The following is a 23,513-nucleotide window of genomic DNA, read 5'->3' as shown; positions in this document are numbered from 1 at the left end:
GGTTAGGGGCTAGGGGTCAATATATATATATATGTTTACAACAACACCCAGACATAAATATATATCTATATGTTTACAACAACTGTCACGCCCTGGCCTTAGTATTATTTGTTTTATTTATTATTTTAATTAGGTCAGGGTGTGACATGGGGTATGTGTGTATTTTGGGGTATTATATGGTAGAGGGGGTGTTGGTTGTAGTTTATGGTTTTGTGTTGAGTGTATGTGTCTAGCTGTGTCTATGTTGGGTGTAGTTGTCTAGGAAAGTCTATGGTGGCCGGAATGGGTTCTCAATTAGAGACAGCTGGTTTCTGTTGTCTCTAATTGGGAGCCATATTTAAGGCTGCCATAGGCTTTAGTTGTTTGTGGGTCATTGTATATGTATATGTCGACGTAAGTAGTCTGTGTGTGCACTTGCGTTTTAGGTTTCACGATCGTTTGTTGTTTTCGTTAGTTTTGTATAAGTGTTACGTGTTCATCTTCATCGTTGTATTAAAGAAGATGTATTCAAATCATGTTGCGCCTTGGTCCTCTCGTTCATGTCAACGCGATCGTGACAACAACACCCACACATAAATATATATATATATGTTTACAACACCATCCACACATAAATATATATCTATATGTTATCAGCAATACCCACACATAAATATATATATATATGTTTACAACACCATCCACACATAAATATATATCTATATGTTATCAGCAACACCCACACATAAATATATATGTTTACAACAATACCCACACATAAATATATATCTATATGTTATCAGCAACACCCACACATAAATATATATCTATATGTTTACAACAATACCCACACATAAATATATATCTGCAATATGACCAGACAGCAGTATAAAAGTGGGATGACAGAACAGAAGAGACTTGACTGTTCATCATACAAACCCTCAAATCCATTTGTTGGTCCCAATTGACACCCTATTCCCTATATAGTGCACTACTTTTATAGGAAAAAAATGATGCCATTTTGCACTTTCCCCTAGGTACAGATCTAGGATCAGTTTCCCCTGGGTACAGATCTAGGATCAGTTTCCCCTAGGTACAGATCTAGGATCAGTTTCCCCTAGGTACAGATCCAGGATCAGTTTCCCCTGGGTACAGATCTAGGATCAGTTTCCCCTGGGTACAGATCTAGGACCAGTTTCCCCTAGGTACAGATCTAGGATCAGTTCCCCCTGGGTACAGATCTAGGATTAGTTTCCCCTAGGTACAGATCTAGGATCCGTTTCCCCTGGGTACAGATCTAGGATCCGTTTCCCCTGGGTACAGATCTAGGATCAGTTTCCCCTGGGTACAGATCTAGGATCAGTTTCCCCTAGCTACAGATCTAGGATCAGTTTCCCCTGGGTACAGATCTGGGATCAGTTTCCCCAGGGTACAGATATGGTATCAGTTTCCTCTAGGTACAGATCTAGCATCACTTTCCTCTAGGTACAGATCTAGTATCAGTTTCCCCTAGGTACAGATCAAGGATCAGTTTCCCCTAGGTACAGATCAAGTATCAGTTTCCCCTGGGTACAGATCTTGCATCCGTTTCCCCTGGGTACAGCTCTAGGATCAGTTTCCCCTAGGTACAGATCTAGGATCAGTTTCCCCTGGGTACAGATATAGTATCGGTTTCCTCTAGGTACAGATCTAGGATCAGTTTCCCCTAGGTACAGATCTAGCATCAGTTTCCTTTAGGTACAGATCTGGCATCAGTTTCCCCTAGGTACAGATCAAGGATCAGTTTCCCCTGGGTACATATCTAGGATCAGTTTCCCCTAGGTACAGATCTAGGATCAGTTTCCCCTGGGTACATATCTAGCATCAGTTTCCTTTAGGTACAGATCTAGCATCAGTTTCCCCTAGGTACAGATCTAGGATCAGTTTCCCCTAGGTACAGATCTAGCATCAGTTTCCTTTAGGGACAGATCTAGCATCAGTTTCCCCTAGGTACAGATCTAGGATCAGTTTCCTCTAGGTACAGATCTAGGATCAGCTTCCCCTGGGTACAGATCTAGGATCAGTTTCCCCTAGCTACAGATCTAGGATCAGTTTCCCCTGGGTACAGATCTAGGATCAGTTTCCCCTAGCTACAGATCTAGGATCAGTTTCCCCTGGGTACAGATCTAGGATCAGTTTCCCCTGGGTACAAATCTAGGATCAGCTTCCCCTGGGTACAGATCTAGGATCAGTTTCCCCTGGGTACAGATCTAGGATCAGTTTACCCCAGGTACAGATCTAGGATCAGTTTCCCCTGGGTACAGATATAGGATCGGTTTCCCCTGGGTACAGATCTGGGATCAGTTTCCCCTGGGTACAGATCTAGGATCAGTTTCCCCTGGGTACAGATTTAGGATCAGTTTTCCCTAGGTACAGATCTAGGATCAGTTTCCCCTAGGTACAGATCTAGGATCAGTTTCCCCTAGGTACAGATCTAGGATCAGTTTCCCCTGGGTACATATCTAGGATCAGTTTCCCCTAGGTACAGATCTAGGATCAGCTGACATTATTCTGTTATCATTATTACAAGCTAATTATATTCTAAACTGCCTTGTAACTAGTACTTAGATCATGTTTAACAACAAAAACACATTTCCAGAAACTTTCAATAAATCAGAAGAGAATAGGCGGGAATCCTCCAACCAGGATTTCTAGAAAGCCAGGAACTGTATTGAAAGGAGAAATGCTGTGATTTGCTCTCAGTTCTTGGTGTCCGTCCAAGGTAGTATCTGTTTCCATGACAACAGCATCAGCTCTTCCATTAGTCTCATGGAAAGTGTGAGTGTGTAGAATGTATGTGTGTATGAGTGTGTCCTCAGAATGCATATTCAAAGAGCAACATTCCTCCCTCTCCCCCCCCTCCTCTCTCTCTCTTCTCTCCTCTCCTCTCTCTCTCCTCTCCTCTCTCTCTCCTCTCCTCCCTCTCTTACTCCCTCTCTTACTCCCTCTCTTACTCCCTCTCTTACTCCCTCTCTTACTCCCTCTCTTACTCCCTCTCTTACTCCCTCTCTTACTCCCTCTCTTACTCCCTCTCTTACTCCCTCTCTTACTCCCTCTCTTACTCCCTCTCTTACTCCCTCTCTTACTCCTTCCTCTAGACGAAGCCTTCAGGTTTGCCGGACCCGTTGATCTTGAGTTATATCTTGGAGTTTTGGTCTCTGTCGTGTATCCGGCGGTGCAGCGTGCGTCTGAAACGCACCAGGTACAGAGGCAGCAGGAAGCCCAGCATACTGACCCCCAACAGGCCTACATTCACCCAGAGTGGATCTCCCTTCAGAGGGCCCATCATGGCCATGAAGAGCGGCTGCTGGAAGAGAGCAAACAGAGCAGATACCAGAGACTGCATCCCTGTCAGACTGCCGAACTGAGACGACGGGTACCTAGAGAGATACGGAAAACACACATCAATATACACACATACAACACGTGTGACATTATAGAAGTACTCACACAGCAGCACAGAGACCTCCGGTAACAGAGTGGATTATAGAAGTACTCACACAGCAGCATAGAGACCTCCGGTAACAGAGTGGATTATAGAAGTACTCACACAGCAGCACAGAGACCTCCGGTAACAGAGTGGGTTATAGAAGTACTCACACAGCAGCATAGAGACCTCCGGTAACAGAGTGGATGAACCCTCTCACAACAGTGTGGAGGACAAATGACAAGATCTGAGGAGAGAAGGAATAACTCAGACGACAATCAGCCAGTCAGTCAGGTACCCAAAATGGATACAGGGGCTAGGGTATAGGGGCTAGGGTATAGGGGCTAGGGTATAGGGGCTAGGGTATAGGGGCTAGGGTATAGAAGCTAGGGTATAGGGGCTAGGGTATAGGAGCTAGGGTATAGGAGCTAGGGTATAGCGGCTAGGGTATAGGGGCTAGGGTATAGGGGCTAGGGTATAGGGGCTAGGGTTCAGGGGCTAGGGTTCAGGGGCTAGGGTTCAGGGGCTAGGGTATAGGGGCTAGGGTATAGCAGCTAGGGTATAGGGGCTAGGGTATAGGAGCTAGGGTATAGCAGCTAGGGTATAGGGGATAGGGTACAGGGGCTAGGGTTCAGGGACTAGGGTATAGCAGCTAGGGTTTAGGGACTAGGGTATAGGGGCTAGGGTTCAGGGGCTAGGGTATAGGGGCTAGGGTATAGGGGCTAGGGTATAGGGGCTAGGGTATAGGGGCTAGGGTATAGGGGCTAGGGTTCAGGGACTAGGGTATAGCAGCTAGGGTATAGTGACTAGGGTTCAGGGGCTAGGGTTCAGGGGCTAGGGTATAGGGGCTAGGGTATAGGGGCTAGGGTATAGGGGCTAGGGTATAGGGACTAGGGTATAGGGACTAGGGTATAGGGGCTAGGGTTCAGGGGTTGGGACTAGGGTTCAGGGTTGTAGTTAAAACCTACAGGAGGGTATCTCCAGGAACAGGGTTGGAGTTATAACCTACAGGAGGGTCTCTCTCCAGGAACAGGGTTGGAGTTATAACCTACAGGAGGGTCTCTCTCCAGGAACAGGGTTGGAGTTAAAACCTACAGGATGGTATCTCTCCAGGAACAGGGTTGGAGTTAAAACCTACAGGAGGGTATCTCTCCAGGAACAGGGTTGGAGTTAAAACCTACAGGAGGGTATCTCTCCAGGAACAGGGTTGGAGTTAAAACCTACAGGAGGGTATCTCTCCAGGAACAGGGTTGGAGTTAAAACCTACAGGAGGGTCTCTCTCCAGGAACAGGGTTGGAGTTAAAACCTACAGGGTTGGAGAGCCCAGGGTGTATTGTCTAAAAGCTGATACTGCCCACTACAGGGAGAACAGGTCATGTCTAGCTGTAGTTCCACTGTAAAGCCTATAGGAGGAGACAGAGCACTGCTCTCATCTCATTCCTATATCAGCTGTCACTGACACTGGTCCTGGAAAACTGCTGCTGATTGGCCAAGAGGTGGTGAGGAGGCGAGGCTTAGTTTGAGTGACAGTTGGACGGAGCACTCACCTGCAGAGGGAGGTTGGGCACCAGGCAGGTGATGCCGAATCCCACCAATAGGACGTTGGTCAGGATGAATGCTCGCATGGCATTGGTCACCTTCTGTATCTGTCTGTCTCGGCGCTTGGGCTGATCCCTGGGGGGCGAGAGGGAGGGGAGTGGGGGAGGGGCCGGGAGAAGGAGGGGAGTGGGGGAGGGGACGGGAGAAGGAGGGGAGTGGGGGACGGGACGGGAGAGGGAGGGGTGGGGGAGGGGACGGGAGAGGGAGGGGAGTGGGGGAGGGGACATGAGAGGGAGGGGAGTGGGGAGGGGACAGGAGAGTGGAGGGGGAGTGTGAAGGGGGAGGAGAGGGGAAACTAGAGGAAGTCAGAACCTATTCCCAACATTTAGCAGATCTCTTATTCAGAACAAATTAAATTAGTACACTCATCTACAGATAGCTAGGTGGGACAACCACATATCACAGTCATAGTCAGTACATTCATCTACAGATAGCTAGGTGGGACAACCACATATCACAGTCATAGTCAGTACATTCATCTACAGATAGCTAGGTGGGACAACCACATATCTCAGTCATAGTCAGTACATTCATCTACAGATAGCTAGGTGGGACAACCACATATCATAGTCATAGTCAGTACATTCATCTACAGATAGCTAGGTGAGACAACCACATATTATAGTCATAGTCAGTACATTCATCTACAGATAGCTAGGTGGGACAACCACATATCACAGTCAGTACATTCATCTTCAGATAGCTAGGTGGGACAACCACATATCACAGTCATAGTCAGTACATTCATCTTCAGATAGCTAGGTGGGACAACCACATATCACAGTCATAGTCAGTACATTCATCTTCAGATAGCTAGGTGAGACAACCACATATCACAGTCAGTACATTCATCTCCAGATAGCTAGGTGGGACAACCACATATCACAGTCAGTACATTCATCTTCAGATAGCTAGGTGGGACAACCACATATCACAGTCATAGTCAGTACATTCATCTACAGATAGCTAGGTGGGACAACCACATATCACAGTCATAGTCAGTACATTCATCTACAGATAGCTAGGTGAGACAACCACATATCACAGTCAGTACATTCATCTACAGATAGCTAGGTGGGACAACCACATATAACAGTCATAGTCAGTACATTCATCTACAGATAGCTAGGTGGGACAACCACATATCACAGTCAGTACATTCATCTACAGATAGCTAGGTGGGACAACCACATATAACAGTCATAGTCAGTACATTCATCTACAGATAGCTAGGTGGGACAACCACATATCACAGTCAGTACATTCATCTACAGATAGCTAGGTGGGACAACCACATATCACAGTCATAGTCAGTACATTCATCTACAGATAGCTAGGTGGGACAACCACATATCACAGTCATAGTCAGTACATTCATCTACAGATAGCTAGGTGAGACAACCACATATCACAGTCATAGTCAGTACATTCATCTACAGATAGCTAGGTGGGACAACCACATATCACAGTCATAGTCAGTACATTCATCTACAGATAGCTAGGTGGGACAACCACATATCACAGTCATAGTCAGTACATTCATCTTCAGATAGCTAGGTGGGACAACCACATATCACAGTCAGTACATTCATCTTCAGATAGCTAGGTGGGACAACCACATATCACAGTCAGTACATTCATCTACAGATAGCTAGGAGGGACAACCACATATCACAGTCATAGTCAGTACATTCATCTCCAGATAGCTAGGAGGGACAACCACATATAACAGTCATAGTCAGTACATTCATCTCCAGATAGCTAGGTGAGACAACCACATATCACAGTCATAGTCAGTACATTCATCTACAGATAGCTAGGTGGGACAACCTCATATCACAGTCATAGTCAGTACATTCATCTTCAGATAGCTAGGTGAGACAACCACATATCACAGTCAGTACATTCATCTTCAGATAGCTAGGTGGGACAACCACATATCACAGTCATAGTCAGTACATTCATCTCCAGATAGCTAGGTGGGACAACCACATATCACAGTCATAGTCAGTACATTCATCTTCAGATAGCTAGGTGAGACAACCACATATCACAGTCATAGTCAGTACATTCATCTTCAGATAGCTAGATGAGACAACCACATATCACAGTCATAGTCAGTACATTAATTAATCTACAGATAGCTAGGTGGGACAACCACATATCACAGTCATAGTCAGTACATTCATCTACAGATAGCTAGGTGGGACAACCACATATCACAGTCATAGTCAGTACATTAATTAATCTACAGATAGCTAGGTGAGACAACCACATATCACATATCACAGTCAGTACATTCATCTCCAGATAGCTAGGTGGGACAACCACATATCACAGTCATAGTCAGTACATTCATCTACAGATAGCTAGGTGAGACAACCACATATCACAGTCAGTACATTCATCTACAGATAGCTAGGTGGGACAACCACATATCACAGTCATAGTCAGTACATTCATCTACAGATAGCTAGGTGGGACAACCACATATCACAGTCATAGTCAGTACATTCATCTACAGATAGCTAGGTGAGACAATCACATATCACAGTCATAGTCAGTACATTCATCTACAGATAGCTAGGAGGGACAACCACATATCACAGTCATAGTCAGTACATTCATCTACAGATAGCTAGGTGGGACAACCACATATCACAGTCATAGTCAGTACATTCATCTCCAGATAGCTAGGTGGGACAACCACATATCACAGTCAGTACATTCATCTACAGATAGCTAGGTGGGACAACCACATATCACAGTCAGTACATTCATCTACAGATAGCTAGGTGGGACAACCACATATCACAGTCATAGTCAGTACATTCATCTACAGATAGCTAGGTGAGACAACCACATATCACAGTCATATTCAGTACATTCATCTACAGATAGCTAGGTGAGACAACATTTACATTTACATTTAAGTAATTTATTATCCAGAGCGACTTACAACCACATATCACAGTCATAGTCAGTACATTCATCCCTCAGGCGTTACGAACCCGTAACCCCTAGGAACGAACCCCTAGGAACGAACCCCTAACCCCTAGGAACGAACCCCTCAGCCCGAGGAACGAACCCGTAACCCCTAGGAACGAACCCGTATCCCCTAGGAACAAACCTGTAACCCCTAGGAACAAACCCCTATGCCCTAGGATTGAACCCCTCAGCCCTAGGAACGAACCCGTAACCCCTAGGAACGAACACCTCAGCCTTAGGAACGAACCCGTAACTCCTAGGAACGAACCCCTCAGCCCTAGGAACGAACCCGTAACCCCTAGGAACGAACCCCTCAGCCCTAGGAACGAACCCCTAAGCCCTAGGAACGAACCCCTAACCCCTAGGAACGAACCTGTAAAACCCTAGGAACGAACCCCTCAGCCCTAGGAACGAACCCGTAACCCCTAGGAACGAACCCCTAAGCCCTAAGAACGAACCCGTAACCCCTAGGAACGAACCCCTAACCCCTAGGAACGAACCCCTAACCCCTAGCAACGAACCCCTAAGCCCTAGGAACGAACCCCTAGCCTCTAAACCCTAGGAACGAACCCCTATCCCCTAATCCCTAGGAACAACCCGTAACCCCTAGGAACTAACCACTAGCCCCTAGGAACGAACCCCTCAGCCCTAGGAACGAACCTGTCAGCCCTAGGAACGAACCCCTAACCCCTAGCAACGAACCCCTAACCCCTAGCAACGAACCCCTAAGCCCTAGGAACGAACCCCTAGCCTCTAAACCCTAGGAACGAACCCCTATCCCCTAATCCCTAGGAACAACCCGTAACCCCTAGGAACGAACCCGTAACTCCTAGGAACGAACCCCCAAGCCCTAGGAACGAACCCCTCAGCCCTAGGAACGAACCCCTAGCCCCTAACCCCTAGGAACGAACCCCTCAGCCCTAGGAACGAACCCCTAGCCCCTAAACCCTAGGAACGAACCCCTAGCCCCTAATCCCTAGGAACGAACCCGTAACCCTTAGGAACGAAACCCTCAGCCTTAAGAACGAACCCCTCAGCCCTAGGAACGAACCCCTAGGAACGAACCCCTAGGAACAAACCCCTAGCCCCTAACCCCTAGGAACAAAACCCTCAGCCCTAAGAACGAACCCCTAGCCCCTAACCCCTAGGAACAAACCCCTAGCCCATAACCCCTAGGAACGAAACCCTCAGCCCTAAGAACGAACCCCTCAGCCCTAGGAACGAACCCCTATCCCCTAACCCCTAGGAACGAACCCGTAACCCCTAGGAACTAACCCCTAGGAACGAACCCGTAACCCCTAGGAACGAACCCCTAGCCCCTAACCCCTAGGAACAAATCCCTAGCCCCTAACCCCTAGGAACGAAACCCTCAGCCCTAAGAACGAACCCCTAACCCCTAGGAACAAACCCCTAGCCCCTAAACCCAAGGCGCGAAACCCTCAGCCCTAAGAACGAACCCCTAGCCCCTAACCCCTAGGAACAAACCCCTAGCCCCTAACCACTAGGAATGAAACCCTCAGCCCTAAGAACGAACCCCTCAGCCCATAACCCCTAGGAATAAACCCCTAGCCCCTAACCCCTAGGAACGAACCCCTCAGCCCTAAGAACGAACCCCTCAGCCCTAGGAACGAACCCCTAGCCCCTAACCCCTAGGAACGAACCCCTAGCCCCTAACCCCTAGGAACAAACCCTTAGCCCCTAACCCCTAGGAACGAAACCCTCAGCCAATAACCCCTGGGAACGAACCCCTAGCCCCTAACCCCTAGGAACGAACCCGTAACCCCTTGGAACTAACCCCTAGGAACGAACCCCTCAGCCCTAGGAACAAACCCGTAACCCCTAGGAACGAACCCCTAAGCCGCTAACCCCTAGAAACGAACCCCTAGCCCCGAACCCTTAGGAACGAACCGGTAACCCCTAGGAACTAACCCCTAGGAACGAACCCGTAACCCCTAGGAACGAACCCCTAGGAACGAACCCGTAACCCCTAGGAACGAACCCCTAGCCCCTAAACCCCTAGGAACAAATCCCTAGCCCCTAACCCCTAGGAACGAAACCCTCAGCCCTAAGAACGAACCCCTAACCCCTAGGAATAAACCCCTAGCCCCTAACCCCTAGGAACGAACCCCTAGCCCCTAAACCCTAGGAACGAAACCCTCAGCCCTAAGAACGAACCCCTAGCCCCTAACCCCTAGGAACAAACCCCTAGCCCCTAACCCCTAGGAATGAAACCCTCAGCCCTAAGAACGAACCCCTCAGCCCTAGGAACGAACCCCTAGCCCATAACCCCTAGGAACAAACCCCTAGCCCCTAACCCCTAGAAACGAAACCCTCAGCCCTAAGAACAAACCCCTCAGCCCTAGGAACGAACCCCTAGCCCCTAACCCCTAGGAACGAACCCGTAACCCCTAGGAACTAACCCCTAGGAACGAACCTGTAACCCCTAGGAACGAACCCCTAGCCCCTAACCCCTAGGAACAAACCCCTAGCCCCTAACCCCTAGGAACAAACCCCTAGCCCCTAACCCCTAGGAACGAAACCCTCAGCCCCTAACCCCTAGAAACAAACCCGTAACCCCTTGGAACTAACCCCTAGGAACGAACCCGTAACCCCTAGGAACGAACCCCTAGGAACGAACCCGTAACCCCTAGGAACGAACCCCTAGCCCCTAAACCCCTAGGAACAAATCCCTAGCCCCTAACCCCTAGGAACGAAACCCTCAGCCCTAAGAACGAACCCCTAACCCCTAGGAATAAACCCCTAGCCCCTAACCCCTAGGAACGAACCCCTAGCCCCTAACCCCTAGGAACGAAACCCTCAGCCCTAAGAACGAACCCGAAGCCCCTAACCCCTAGGAACAAACCCCTAGCCCCTAACCCCTAGGAATGAAACCCTCAGCCCTAAGAACGAACCCCTCAGCCCTAGGAACGAACCCCTAGCCCATAACCCCTAGGAACAAACCCCTAGCCCCTAACCCCTAGGAACGAAACCCTCAGCCCTAAGAACAAACCCCTCAGCCCTAGGAACGAACCCCTAGCCCCTAACCCCTAGGAACGAACCCGTAACCCCTAGGAACTAACCCCTAGGAACGAACCTGTAACCCCTAGGAACGAACCCCTAGCCCCTAACCCCTAGGAACAAACCCCTAGCCCCTAACCCCTAGGAACAAACCCCTAGCCCCTAACCCCTAGGAACGAAACCCTCAGCCCCTAACCCCTAGGAACGAACCCGTAACCCCTTGGAACTAACCCCTAGGAACGAACCCGTAACCCCTAGGAACGAACCCCTAGGAACGAACCCCTCAGCCCTAGGAACAAACCCCTAGCCCCTAGGAACGAACCCGTAACCCCTTGGAACTAACCCCTAGGAACGAACCCCTCAGCCCTAGGAACAAACCCCTAGCCCCTAATCCCTAGGAACGAACCCGTAACCCCTAGGAACGAACCCGTAACCCCTAGGAACGAACCCCCAAGCCCTAGGAACGAGCCCCTAGCCCCTAACCCCTAGGAACGAACCCCTAGCCCCTAACCCCTAGGAACGAACCCGTAACCCCTAGGAACTAACCCTTAGGAACGAACCCGTAACCCCTAGAAACAAACCCCTAGGAACGAACCCGTAACCCCTAGGAACGAACCCCTAGCCCCTAACCCCTTGGAACAAACCCCTAGCCCCTAATCACTAGGAACGAAACCCTCAGCCCTAAGAAGGAACCCCTCAGCCCTAGGAACGAACCCCTAGCCCCTAACCCCTAGGAACGATCCCCTAGCCCCTAACCCCTAGGAACGAACCCGTAACCCCTAGGAACTAACCCCTAGGAACGAACCCCTAGCCCCTAACCCCTATGAACGAACCCGTAACCCCTAGGAACTATCCCCTAGGAACGAACTCCTCAGCCCTAGGAACGAGCCCCTAACCCCTAGGAACGAACCCCTAGCCCCTAACCCCTAGGAACGAACCCCTAACCCCTAGGAACGAACCCCTAACCCCTAACCCCTAACCCCTAGGAACGAACCCCTAACCCCTAGGAACGAACCCCTAACCCCTAACCCCTAGGAACGAACCCCTAACCCCTAGGAACGAACCCCTAACCCCTAACCCCTAGGAACGAACCCGTAACCCCTAGGAACGAACCCCTAACCCCTAACCCCTAGGAACAAACCCCTAAACCCTAGGAACGAACCCCTAACCCCTGGGAACGAACCCCTAACCCCTAGGAACGAACCCCTAACCCCTGGGAACGAACCCGTAACCCCTAGGAACGAACCCCTAGCCCCTAACCCCTAGGAACGAACCCCTAACCCCTAGGAACGAACCCCTAACCCCTAGGAACGAACCCCTAGCCCCTAACCCCTAGGAACGAACCCGTAACCCCTAGGAACGAACCCCTAACCCCTGGGAACGAACCCGTAACCCCTAGCCCCTAGGAACGAACCCCTAGGAACGAACCCCTAGCCCCTAACCCCTAGGAACGAACCCTTAACCCCTAGGAACGAACCCCTAGGAACGAACCCCTAGCCCCTAACCGATAGGAACGAACCCCTAGCCCCTAACCCCTAGGAACGAACCCGTAACCCCTAGGAACTAACCCCTAGGAACGAACCCCTAGCCCCTAACCCTTAGGAACGAAACCCTACCCCTAGGAATGAACCCCTAGCCCCTAACCCCTAGGAACAAACCCGTAACCCCTAGGAACGAACCCCTAGGAACGAACCCCTCAGCCCTAGGAACAAATCCCTAGCCCCTAACCCCTAGGAACGAACCCCTAACCCCTAGGAACGAACCCCTCAGCCCTAGGAACGGACCCCTAGCCCCTAACCCCTAGGAACGGACCCGTAACCCCTAGGAACGAACCCGTAACCCCTAGGAACGAACCCATCAGCCCTAGGAATGAACCCCTAGCCCCTAACCCCTAGGAACGAACCAGTAACCCCTAGGAACGAACCCCTCAGCCCTAGGAACGAACCCCTCAGCCCTAGGAACGAACCCCTAACCCTTAAGGAACGAACCCGTAACCCCTAGGAACGAACCCCTAGCCCCTAACCCCTAGGAACGAACCTGTAACCCCTAGGAACGAACCCCTAGGAACGAACCCCTCAGCCCTAGGAACGAACCCCTAACCCCTAGGAACAAACCCCTAGCCCCTAACCCCTAGGAACGAACCCGTAACCCCTAGGAACGAACCCCTAACCCCTAGGAACGAACCCCTAACCCCTAGGAACGAACCTCTAACCCCTAGGAACGAACCCCTAACCCCTAGGAACAAACCCCTAGCCCCTAACCCCTAGGAACAAACCCCTAGCCCCTAACCCCTAGGAACGAACCCCTCAGCCCTAGGAACGAACCCCTAACCCCTGGGAACAAACCCGTAACCCCTAACCCCTAGGAACAAACCCCTAGCCCCTAACCCCTAGGAACGAACCCCTAACCCCTAGGAACAAACCCCTAACCGCTAGGAACGAACCCGTAACCCCTAGGAACGAACCCGTAACCCCTAGGAACTAACCCCTAGGAACGAACCCCTAACCCCTAGGAACGAACCCGTAACCCCTAGGAACGAACCCGTAACCCCTAGGAACGAACCCGTAACCCCTAGGAACGAACCCGTAACCCCTAGGAACTAACCCCTAGGAACGAACCCGTAACCCCTAGGAACGAACCCGTAACCCCTAGGAACGAACCCGTAACCCCTAGGAACGAACCCGTAACCCCTAGGAACTAACCCCTAGGAACGAACCTCTAACCCCTAGGAACGAACCCGTAACCCCTAGGAACGAACCCGTAACCCCTAGGAACGAACCCGTAACCCCTAGGAACGAACCCCTAGGAACGAACCCCTAGCCCCTAGACCCTAAGCCCTATGAATGAACCCCTAGCCCATAGGAACTCTTATCCACACTGCTCAGGTCAGATCTCCATAGAGAGTAAGGACTACTTGCTAGTGACTTGAGGGGCCAGGAGGGGTCAGTAGTTAGGGTTTATTTGCTAGGTGCTAGGGGCTAGCCATAGGGAGGTAGGGGCTCGGGCTATGGACTAGTGTGTAGGGGTGTAGGGGTTAGGGTATAGGTGACATAATGTCTTACTTGCTGGCTGGTTCCTTATCCTCCTCTCCATCTTCACAGTCCTTCAACTTCCAGTCCATAATCTGACCAATCACAGGAGTCGTCATCAGACACAGTAGCTGCATTATGCCGAAGATAGAGGAGTACATACTGACTGTATCGGGAGGAGGGGAGGGAGGAGGAGGGGAGGAGGAGAGGGAAGGAGGGATGGAGCAGGGGAGGAGGAGAGGGAGGGAGGGAGGGAGGGAGGAGGAGGGAGGAGGAGAGGGAGGAGGAGAGGGAGGGAGGGATGGAGGAGGAGAGACGGGAGGGATGGAGGAGGAGAGACGGGAGGGATGGAGGAGGAGAGACGGGAGGTGTGGAGGATGAGAGACGGGAGGTGTGGAGGAGGGACGGATGGAGGGAGGGGAGGAGGAGAGACGGGAGGTGTGGAGGAGGAGAGACGGGAGGTGTGGAGGAAGAGATACGGGAGGGATGGAGGAGGAGAGACGGGAGGGATGGAGGAGGAGAGATGGGAGGGGTGGAGGAGGAGAGACGGGAGGTGTGGAGGAAGAGAGACGGGAGGGATGGAGGAGGAGAGACGGGAGGGATGGAGGAGGAGAGACGGGAGGGATGGAGGAGGAGAGACGGGAGGGATGGAGGAGGAGAGACGGGAGGTGTGGAGGAGGAGAGACGGGAGGGATGGAGGAGGAGAGACGGGAGGTGTGGAGGAGGAGAGACGGGAGGGATGGAGCAGGGGAGACGGGAGGTGTGGAGGAGGAGAGACGGGAGGGATGGAGGAGGAGAGACGGGAGGTGTGGAGGAGGAGAGACGGGAGGTGTGGAGGAGGAGAGACGGGAGGTGTGGAGGAAGAGAGACGGGAGGTGTGGAGGAGGAGAGACGGGAGGTGTGGAGGAAGAGAGACGGGAGGTGTGACGGAGGGAGGGAGGAGGGGAGGGAGGGAGGAAGGGAGGGAAGGGAGAAGGAGGGAGGGAGGGAGGGAGGGAGAAGGAGTGAGGAGGGAAGGGGGTGGAGGAGGAGGGAAGGGGGTGGAGGAAGAGATGAGGGGGGGAGGAGAGAAAGAGATGAGGGGGGGGGGAGAAAGGAGGGGAGGGGAGGAAGGAGGGGGGGGGGGGGGGGGGGGGGGAGGAAGGAGGGGAGGGGAGGAAGGAGGGGGGGTACAGAAGAATAAGGAGAGAGAAAGAGAGAAAGAGAGAGAGAGAGAGAGAGAGAAAGAGAGGGAGACACATATTAGACAGTGTAATAAATAACTTGTCCATGTTAATAATACACAGCGGTTGTCTAAGACAATCAGTTAGCTGGCACTGGGTTAGCTCAGGGCAGGGACAGTCCAAGGACTGGGCTGGGGGAGAAGGACAACAACAACAACAGCTAACACAGCTATGGTTATGGTCATAATGCTAACCAATGCTAACTATTACATGGCTATGGTTAACAACCTACTAATTTTGGCTAGCCCTGTCAACACAAAATATAGGGTTAGCATTAGCATTAGATGGCCAAGGTAAGTTAGGTTACTGTCTAAATGTAATCCATTACAGTTACTAGTTGCATGTCCATAATATTTATTAGTAACATAACTTTTGCATTACTAAACTCAGTATCATAATCTGACTACTTGCCGTTACTTTTGGATTACTTTCCCCTTATTTTTTACTCAGATACAGATACTTTTGAAAAACTAGATGATTTCTTCTTAGATAATTTTTGGGATTTCTTTCAAATGCAGGATTTTTGCGTAAAAACATTTTTCTGTTGTCTCAATGACAATGAGATGACAAAGGAGACAAGTTGAAGACCACTATGATGTCAGAGACCACTGTGATGTCAGAGACCACTGTGATGTCAGAGACCACTGTGATGTCAGAGACCACTGTGATGTCAGAAACCACTGTGATGTCAGAAACCACTGTGATGTCAGAAACCACTGTGATGTCAGAGACCACTGTGATGTCAGAGACCACTGTGATGTCAGAGACCACTGTGATGTCAGAGACCACTGTGATGTCAGAGACCACTGTGATGTCAGAGACCACTGTGATGTCAGAGACCACTGTGATGTCAGAGACCACTGTGATGTCAGAAACCACTGTGATGTCAGAGACCACTGTGATGTCAGAGACCACTATGATGACACACCAAATGTGTTTGATGGATCTTTTTTGTCTTTTTCTAAGGCCTCTTAAAGTATATATATCTTCTTTAAAAAAATGTTTTTAAACAGATTACAGTTCGTTTTTTGTAATCAGATTACATATTTATATAGCTATAGCATTTCAATAAGGTCTAGCATCGCAGTAAGGTGTAATGCTAAGGTTACAGCTAACACATTGAACTAAGGTTAATCAGAGGTAGCGAACACTTTCAGTTGAGTGATTCTGAGAATATAGGCTTTTGCTTAAATGTTCAGTCTCTACTACTAGGGTTAAATGTTCAGTCTCTACAACCCAGACAGTAACTAGGGTTAAATGTTCAGTCTATAACCCAGTGTCACGATCGTGTGGCGGATTAACGGACCAAAATGCAGCATTTGGAAAATAAGCCATCTTCTTTAATTATAACACGAAGATGAACACGACACAAAAACACTTTAACAAAACAACAAAACAACAAAACGACCGTGAAGCTACAAACGTTGTGCACAAACATACAGGCTACTAACGTTCTTACATAGACAAACGTAAACTCACGAACAGGAACGTACATCGAAACATACGAACAGCCAAACAGCTCCGAAAGTGAATACATCGAACACAACGACGAAAGACATCACAGGAGACAATCACCCACCAACAAACAGTGAGAATGCCCTACCTAAATATGACTCTTGATTAGAGGAAAATGCAAACCACCTGCCTCTAATCAAGAGCCATACCAGGCAAACCGAAACCAACATAGAAACAGATAACATAGACTGCCCACCCAAAACACATGCCCTGACCATAAACACATAAAAACTAACATAAATAGGTCAGGACTGTTACAGTACCCCCCCCCCAAGGTGCGAACGCCGGGCGCACCAGCACAAAGTCCAGGGGAGGGTCCGGGTGGGCAGTTGACCACGGTGGTGGTTCCGGTTCAGGACGCTGTCCCCGCACCACCATAGTCACTCCCCTCTTCTTTCTACCCCTTCTAATGCCCACCCTAACACTACCTTCCCCTAAATAAACAGCTAGCACCGGGACAAGGGGCAGCACCGGGACAAGGGGTAGCACCGGGACAAGGGGCAGCACCAGAACAAGGGGCAGCACCAGGATAAGGACCATCACTGGAATAAGGGGCAGCACCGGGACAAGGGGCAGCACCGGGACAAGGGGCAGCACCGGGACAAGGGGCAGCACCGGGACAAGGGGCAGCACCGGGACAAGGGGCAGCACCGGGACAAGGGGCAGCACCGGGACAAGGGGCAGCACCGGGACAAGGGGCAACACCGGGACAAGGGGCAGATCCCGGCTGAAGGACTCTGGCAGGTCCTGTTTGGACGGCTCTGGCAGGTCCATGCAGGCTGACGGCTCTCGACGCTCATGGCAGGCTGACGGCTCTCGACGCTCATGGCAGACTGACGGCTCTCTACGCTCATGGCAGGCTGACGGCTCTCGACGCTCATGGCAGGCTGACGGCTCTCGACGCTCATGGCTCTCTGACGGCTCTGGCTGCTCATGGCTCTCTGACGGCTCTGGCTGCTCATGGCTCTCTGACGGCTCTGGCAGATCCTGTCTGGTTGGCGGCTCTGGCAGATCCTGTCTGGTTGGCGGCTCTGGCAGATCCTGTCTGGTTGGCGGCTCTGGCAGATCCTGTCTGGTTGGCGGCTCTGGCAGATCCTGTCTGGCGGGCGGCTCTAGCGGCTCCTGTCTGGCTGACGGCTCTAGCGGCTCCTGTCTGGCGGATGGCTCTGTAGGCTCATGGCAGACGGGCGGCTTTGCAGGCTCATGGCAGACGGGCGGCTTTGCAGGCTCCTGGCAGACGGATGGCTCAGATGGCGCTGGGGAGACGGATGGCTCAGATGGCGCTGGGGAGACGGATGGCTCAGATGGCGCTGGGGAGACGGATGGCTCAGATGGCGCTGGGGAGACGGATGGCTCTGGCCGGATACGGCGCACTGTAGACCTGGTGCGTGGTGCCGGAACTGGAGGCACCGGGCTAATGATAAGCACCTTCCTACTAGTGCGTGGAGCAGGGACAGGGCACACTGTATTCTCAAAGCCTACTCTACCCCTGATGAGTGGTACCGGCACTGGTGACGCCGGGCTGAGGACAAACACATCAGGATTAGTAGGGGGAGAATATACAGTGTGTACAGGGCTCTGGAGACGCACTGGTAGCTTAGTGCGTGGGGCCGGAACTGGAGGCACTGAACTGGATACACGCACTATAGGGAGAGTGCGTGGAGGAGGAACAGGGCTCTGGAAATGCACTGGTAGCCTAGTGCGTAGTGTAGGCACTGTAGGTACTAGGCTGGGGCGGGGAGGTGGCGCCGGAAATACCGGACCGTGCAGGCGTACTGGCTCTCTTGAGCATTGAGCCTGCCCAACCTTACCTGGTTGAATGCTCCCGGTCGCCCGCCCAGTGCGGGGAGGTGGAATAACCCGCACCGGGCTGTGTAGGCGAACCGGGGAAACCATGCGTAAGGCAGGTGCCATGTATGCCGGCCCGAGGAGACGCACTGGAGACCAGACGCTTTGAGCCGGCCTCATGACACCTGGCTCAATGCCCAATCTAGCCCTACCAGTGCGGGGAGGTGGAATAACCCGCACCGGCCTATGCACACGTACAGGAGACACCGTGCGCTCTACTGCGTAACACGGTGTCTGCCCGTACTCCCGCTCTCCACGGTTAGCCTGGGAAGTGGGCGCAGGTCTCCTACCTGCCCTTGGCCCACTACCCTTTAGCCCCCCCCCCAAGAAATTTTTGGGAGTTACTCACGGGCTTTTCGGGCTTCCGTGCAAGACGTGTCCCCTCATAATTCCGGTTCCTCTCTCTGGTAGCCTCCGCTCTCCTCAGTGCCTCCAGCTGTTCCCATGGGAGGCGATCTCTACCAGCTAGGATCTCCTCCCATGTGTAGACACCCTTTCCATCCAGAACATCGTCCCATGTCCATTGCTCCTTCTTCTGTCCCTTACTCCGTTTATTTTTCCCATACCGCTTGGTCACATTTTGTTGGTGGGTGATTCTGTAATGATCGTGTGGCGGATTAACGGACCAAAATGCAGCATTTGGAAAATAAGCCATCTTCTTTAATTATAACACGAAGATGAACACGACACAAAAACACTTTAACAAAACAACAAAACAACAAAACGACCGTGAAGCTACAAACGTTGTGCACAAACATACAGGCTACTAACGTTCTTACATAGACAAACGTAAACTCACGAACAGGAACGTACATCGAAACATACGAACAGCCAAACAGCTCCGAAAGTGAATACATCGAACACAACGACGAAAGACATCACAGGAGACAATCACCCACCAACAAACAGTGAGAATGCCCTACCTAAATATGACTCTTGATTAGAGGAAAATGCAAACCACCTGCCTCTAATCAAGAGCCATACCAGGCAAACCGAAACCAACATAGAAACAGATAACATAGACTGCCCACCCAAAACACATGCCCTGACCATAAACACATAAAAACTAACATAAATAGGTCAGGACTGTTACACCCAGACAGTAACTAGGGTTAAATATTCAGTCTCTACAACCCAGACAGTAACTAGGGTTAAATATTCAGTCTCTACTACTCAGACAGTAACTAGGGTTAAATGTTCAGTCTCTACTACTCAGACAGTAACTAGGGTTAAATGTTCAGTCTCTAACCCAGACAGTAACTAGGGTTAAATGTTCAGTCTCTACTACCCAGACAGTAACTAGGGTTAAATGTTCAGTCTCTAAACCAGACAGTAACTAGGGTTAAATGTTCAGTCTCTACTACCCAGACAGTAACTAGGGTTAAATATTCAGTCTCTACAACCCAGACAGTAACTAGGGTTAAATGTTCAGTCTCTAACCCAGACAGTAACTAGGGTTAAATGTTCAGTCTCTACTACCCAGACAGTAACTAGGGTTAAATGTTCAGTCTCTAAACCAGACAGTAACTAGGGTTAAATGTTCAGTCTCTACTACCCAGACAGTAACTAGGGTTAAATATTCAGTCTCTACAACCCAGACAGTAACTAGGGTTAAATGTTCAGTCTCTAACCCAGACAGTAACTAGGGTCAAATGTTCAGTCTCTACAACCCAGACAGTAACTAGGGTTAAATGTTCAGTCTCTACTACCCAGACAGTAACTAGGGTTAAATGTTCAGTCTCTACTACCCAGACAGTAACTAGGGTTAAATGTTCAGTCTCTACTACTCAGACAGTAACTAGGTGGGACTAGGGTTAAATGTTCAGTCTCTACTACTCAGACAGTAACTAGGGTTAAATGTTCAGTCTCTACTACCCAGACAGTAACTAGGGTTAAATGTTCAGTCTCTACTACCCAGACAGTAACTAGGGTTAAATGTTCAGTCTCTACTACTCAGACAGTAACTAGGTGGGACTAGGGTTAAATGTTCAGTCTCTACTACCCAGACAGTAACTAGGGTCACATGTTCAGTCTCTACTACCCAGATAGTAACTAGGGTTAAATGTTCAGTCTCTACTACTCAGACAGTAACTAGGTGGGACTAGGGTTAAATGTTCAGTCTCTACTACTCAGACAGTAACTAGGGTCAAATGTTCAGTCTCTACTACCCAGACAGTAACTAGGTGGGACTAGGGTTCAATGTTCAGTCTCTACTAGTCAGACAGTAACTAGGGTTAAATGTTCAGTCTCTACTACTAGGGTTCAATGTTCAGTCTCTACTACTCAGACAGTAACTAGGGTTAAATGTTCAGTCTCTACTACTCAGACAGTAACTAGGGTCAAATGTTCAGTCTCTACAACCCAGACAGTAACTAGGGTTAAATGTTCAGTCTCTACTACCCAGACAGTAACTAGGGTTAAATGTTCAGTCTCTACTACCCAGACAGTAACTAGGGTTAAATGTTCAGTCTCTACTACTCAGACAGTAACTAGGTGGGACTAGGGTTAAATGTTCAGTCTCTACTACTCAGACAGTAACTAGGGTTAAATGTTCAGTCTCTACTACCCAGACAGTAACTAGGGTTAAATGTTCAGTCTCTACTACCCAGACAGTAACTAGGGTTAAATGTTCAGTCTCTACTACTCAGACAGTAACTAGGTGGGACTAGGGTTAAATGTTCAGTCTCTACTACCCAGACAGTAACTAGGGTCACATGTTCAGTCTCTACTACCCAGATAGTAACTAGGGTTAAATGTTCAGTCTCTACTACTCAGACAGTAACTAGGTGGGACTAGGGTTAAATGTTCAGTCTCTACTACTCAGACAGTAACTAGGGTCAAATGTTCAGTCTCTACTACCCAGACAGTAACTAGGTGGGACTAGGGTTCAATGTTCAGTCTCTACTACTCAGACAGTAACTAGGGTTAAATGTTCAGTCTCTACTACCCAGACTGTAACTAGGGTTAAATGTTCAGTCTCTACAACCCAGACTGTAACTAGGGTTAAATGTTCAGTCTCTAAAACCCAGACAGTAACTAGGGTTAAATGTTCAGTCTCTAGTTACTGTCTGAGTAGTAAAGGCTGAACATTTAACCCTAGTTACTGTCTGGGTTGTAGAGACTGAATATTTAACCCTAGTTACTGTCTAGGACAGTACCCACCAGTGTTGAGGTCTCCATCGCTGAGGCCCTCCAGGATGTTGTTCATGGCTCACCCAGCCCTAGCAGCAGTACCCACCAGTGTTGAGGTCCTCCAGGATGTTGTTCATGGCTCACCCAGCCCTAGCAGCAGTACCCACCAGTGTTGAGGTCCTCTAGGATGTTGTTCATGGCTCACCCAGCCCTAGCAGCAGTACCCACCAGTGTTGAGGTCTCCAGGTTGTTGTTCATGGCTCACCCAGCCCTAGCAGCAGTACCCACCAGTGTTGAGGTCCTCCAGGTTGTTGTTCATGGCTCACCCAGCCCTAGCAGCAGTACCCACCAGTGTTGAGGTCCTCTAGGATGTTGTTCATGGCTCACCCAGCCCTAGCAGCAGTACCCACCAGTGTTGAGGTCCTCCAGGATGTTGTTCATGGCTCACCCAGCCCTAGCAGCAGTACCCACCAGTGTTGAGGTCCTCTAGGATGTTGTTTATGGCTCACCCAGCCCTAGCAGCAGTACCCACCAGTGTTGAGGTCCTCTAGGATGTTGTTCATGGCTCACCCAGCCCTAGCAGCAGTACCCACCAGTGTTGAGGTCCTCTAGGATGTTGTTCATGGCTCACCCAGCCCTAGCAGCAGTACCCACCAGTGTTGAGGTCTCTAGGTTGTTGTTCATGGCTCACCCAGCCCTAGCAGCAGTACCCACCAGTGTTGAGGTCTCTAGGATGTTGTTCATGGCTCACCCAGCCCTAGCAGCAGTACCCACCAGTGTTGAGGTCCTCTAGGATGTTGTTCATGGCTCACCCAGCCCTAGCAGCAGTACCCACCAGTGTTGAGGTCTCTAGGATGTTGTTCATGGCTCACCCAGCCCTAGCAGCAGTACCCACCAGTGTTGAGGTCTCTAGGATGTTGTTCATGACTCACCCAGCCCTAGCAGCAGTACCCACCAGTGTTGAGGCCCTCTAGGATGTTGTTCATGGCTCACCCAGCCCTAGCAGCAGTACCCACCAGTGTTGAGGTCCTCCAGGATGTTGTTCATGGCTCACCCAGCCCTAGCAGCAGTACCCACCACCAGTGTTGAGGTCCTCCAGGATGTTGTTCATGGCTCACCCAGCCCTAGCAGCAGTAGACACCAGTGTTGAGGTCCTCCAGGATGTTGTTCATGACTCACCCAGCCCTAGCAGCAGTAGACACCAGTGTTGAGGCCCTCTAGGATGTTGTTCATGGCTCACCCAGCCCTAGCAGCAGTAGACACCAGTGTTGAGGTCCTCCAGGATGTTGTTCATGGCTCACCCAGCCCTAGCAGCAGTACCCACCAGTGTTGAGGTCCTCTAGGATGTTGTTCATGGCTCACCCAGCCCTAGCAGCAGTACCCACCAGTGTTGAGGTCTCTAGGATGTTGTTCATGGCTCACCCAGCCCTAGCAGCAGTACCCACCAGTGTTGAGGTCCTCCAGGATGTTGTTCATGGCTCACCCAGCCCTAGCAGCAGTAGACACCAGTGTTGAGGTCCTCTAGGATGTTGTTCATGGCTCACCCAGCCCTCGCAGCAGTACCCACCAGTGTTGAGGTCTCTAGGATGTTGTTCATGGCTCACCCAGCCCTAGCAGCAGTACCCACCAGTGTTGAGGTCTCTAGGATGTTGTTCATGGCTCACCCAGCCCTAGCAGCAGTACCCACCAGTGTTGAGGTCTCTAGGATGTTGTTCA

The 23,513-nt window shown here is 50.5% G+C and overlaps 1 pseudogene; it reads right to left on the bottom strand.

Moving 5' to 3' along the window:
• Positions 1–3,112: 3,112 nt before the first annotated feature.
• Positions 3,113–23,513, bottom strand: part of LOC129863323 (large neutral amino acids transporter small subunit 4-like) — a 46,787-nt pseudogene continuing 26,386 nt past the window's right edge.

Source organism: Salvelinus fontinalis, chromosome 10, assembly GCF_029448725.1.
Source record: "Salvelinus fontinalis isolate EN_2023a chromosome 10, ASM2944872v1, whole genome shotgun sequence".
In the NCBI taxonomy this organism is placed as follows: Eukaryota; Metazoa; Chordata; class Actinopteri; order Salmoniformes; family Salmonidae; genus Salvelinus; species Salvelinus fontinalis.
This window is presented reverse-complemented; position numbering and strand designations above follow the sequence as displayed.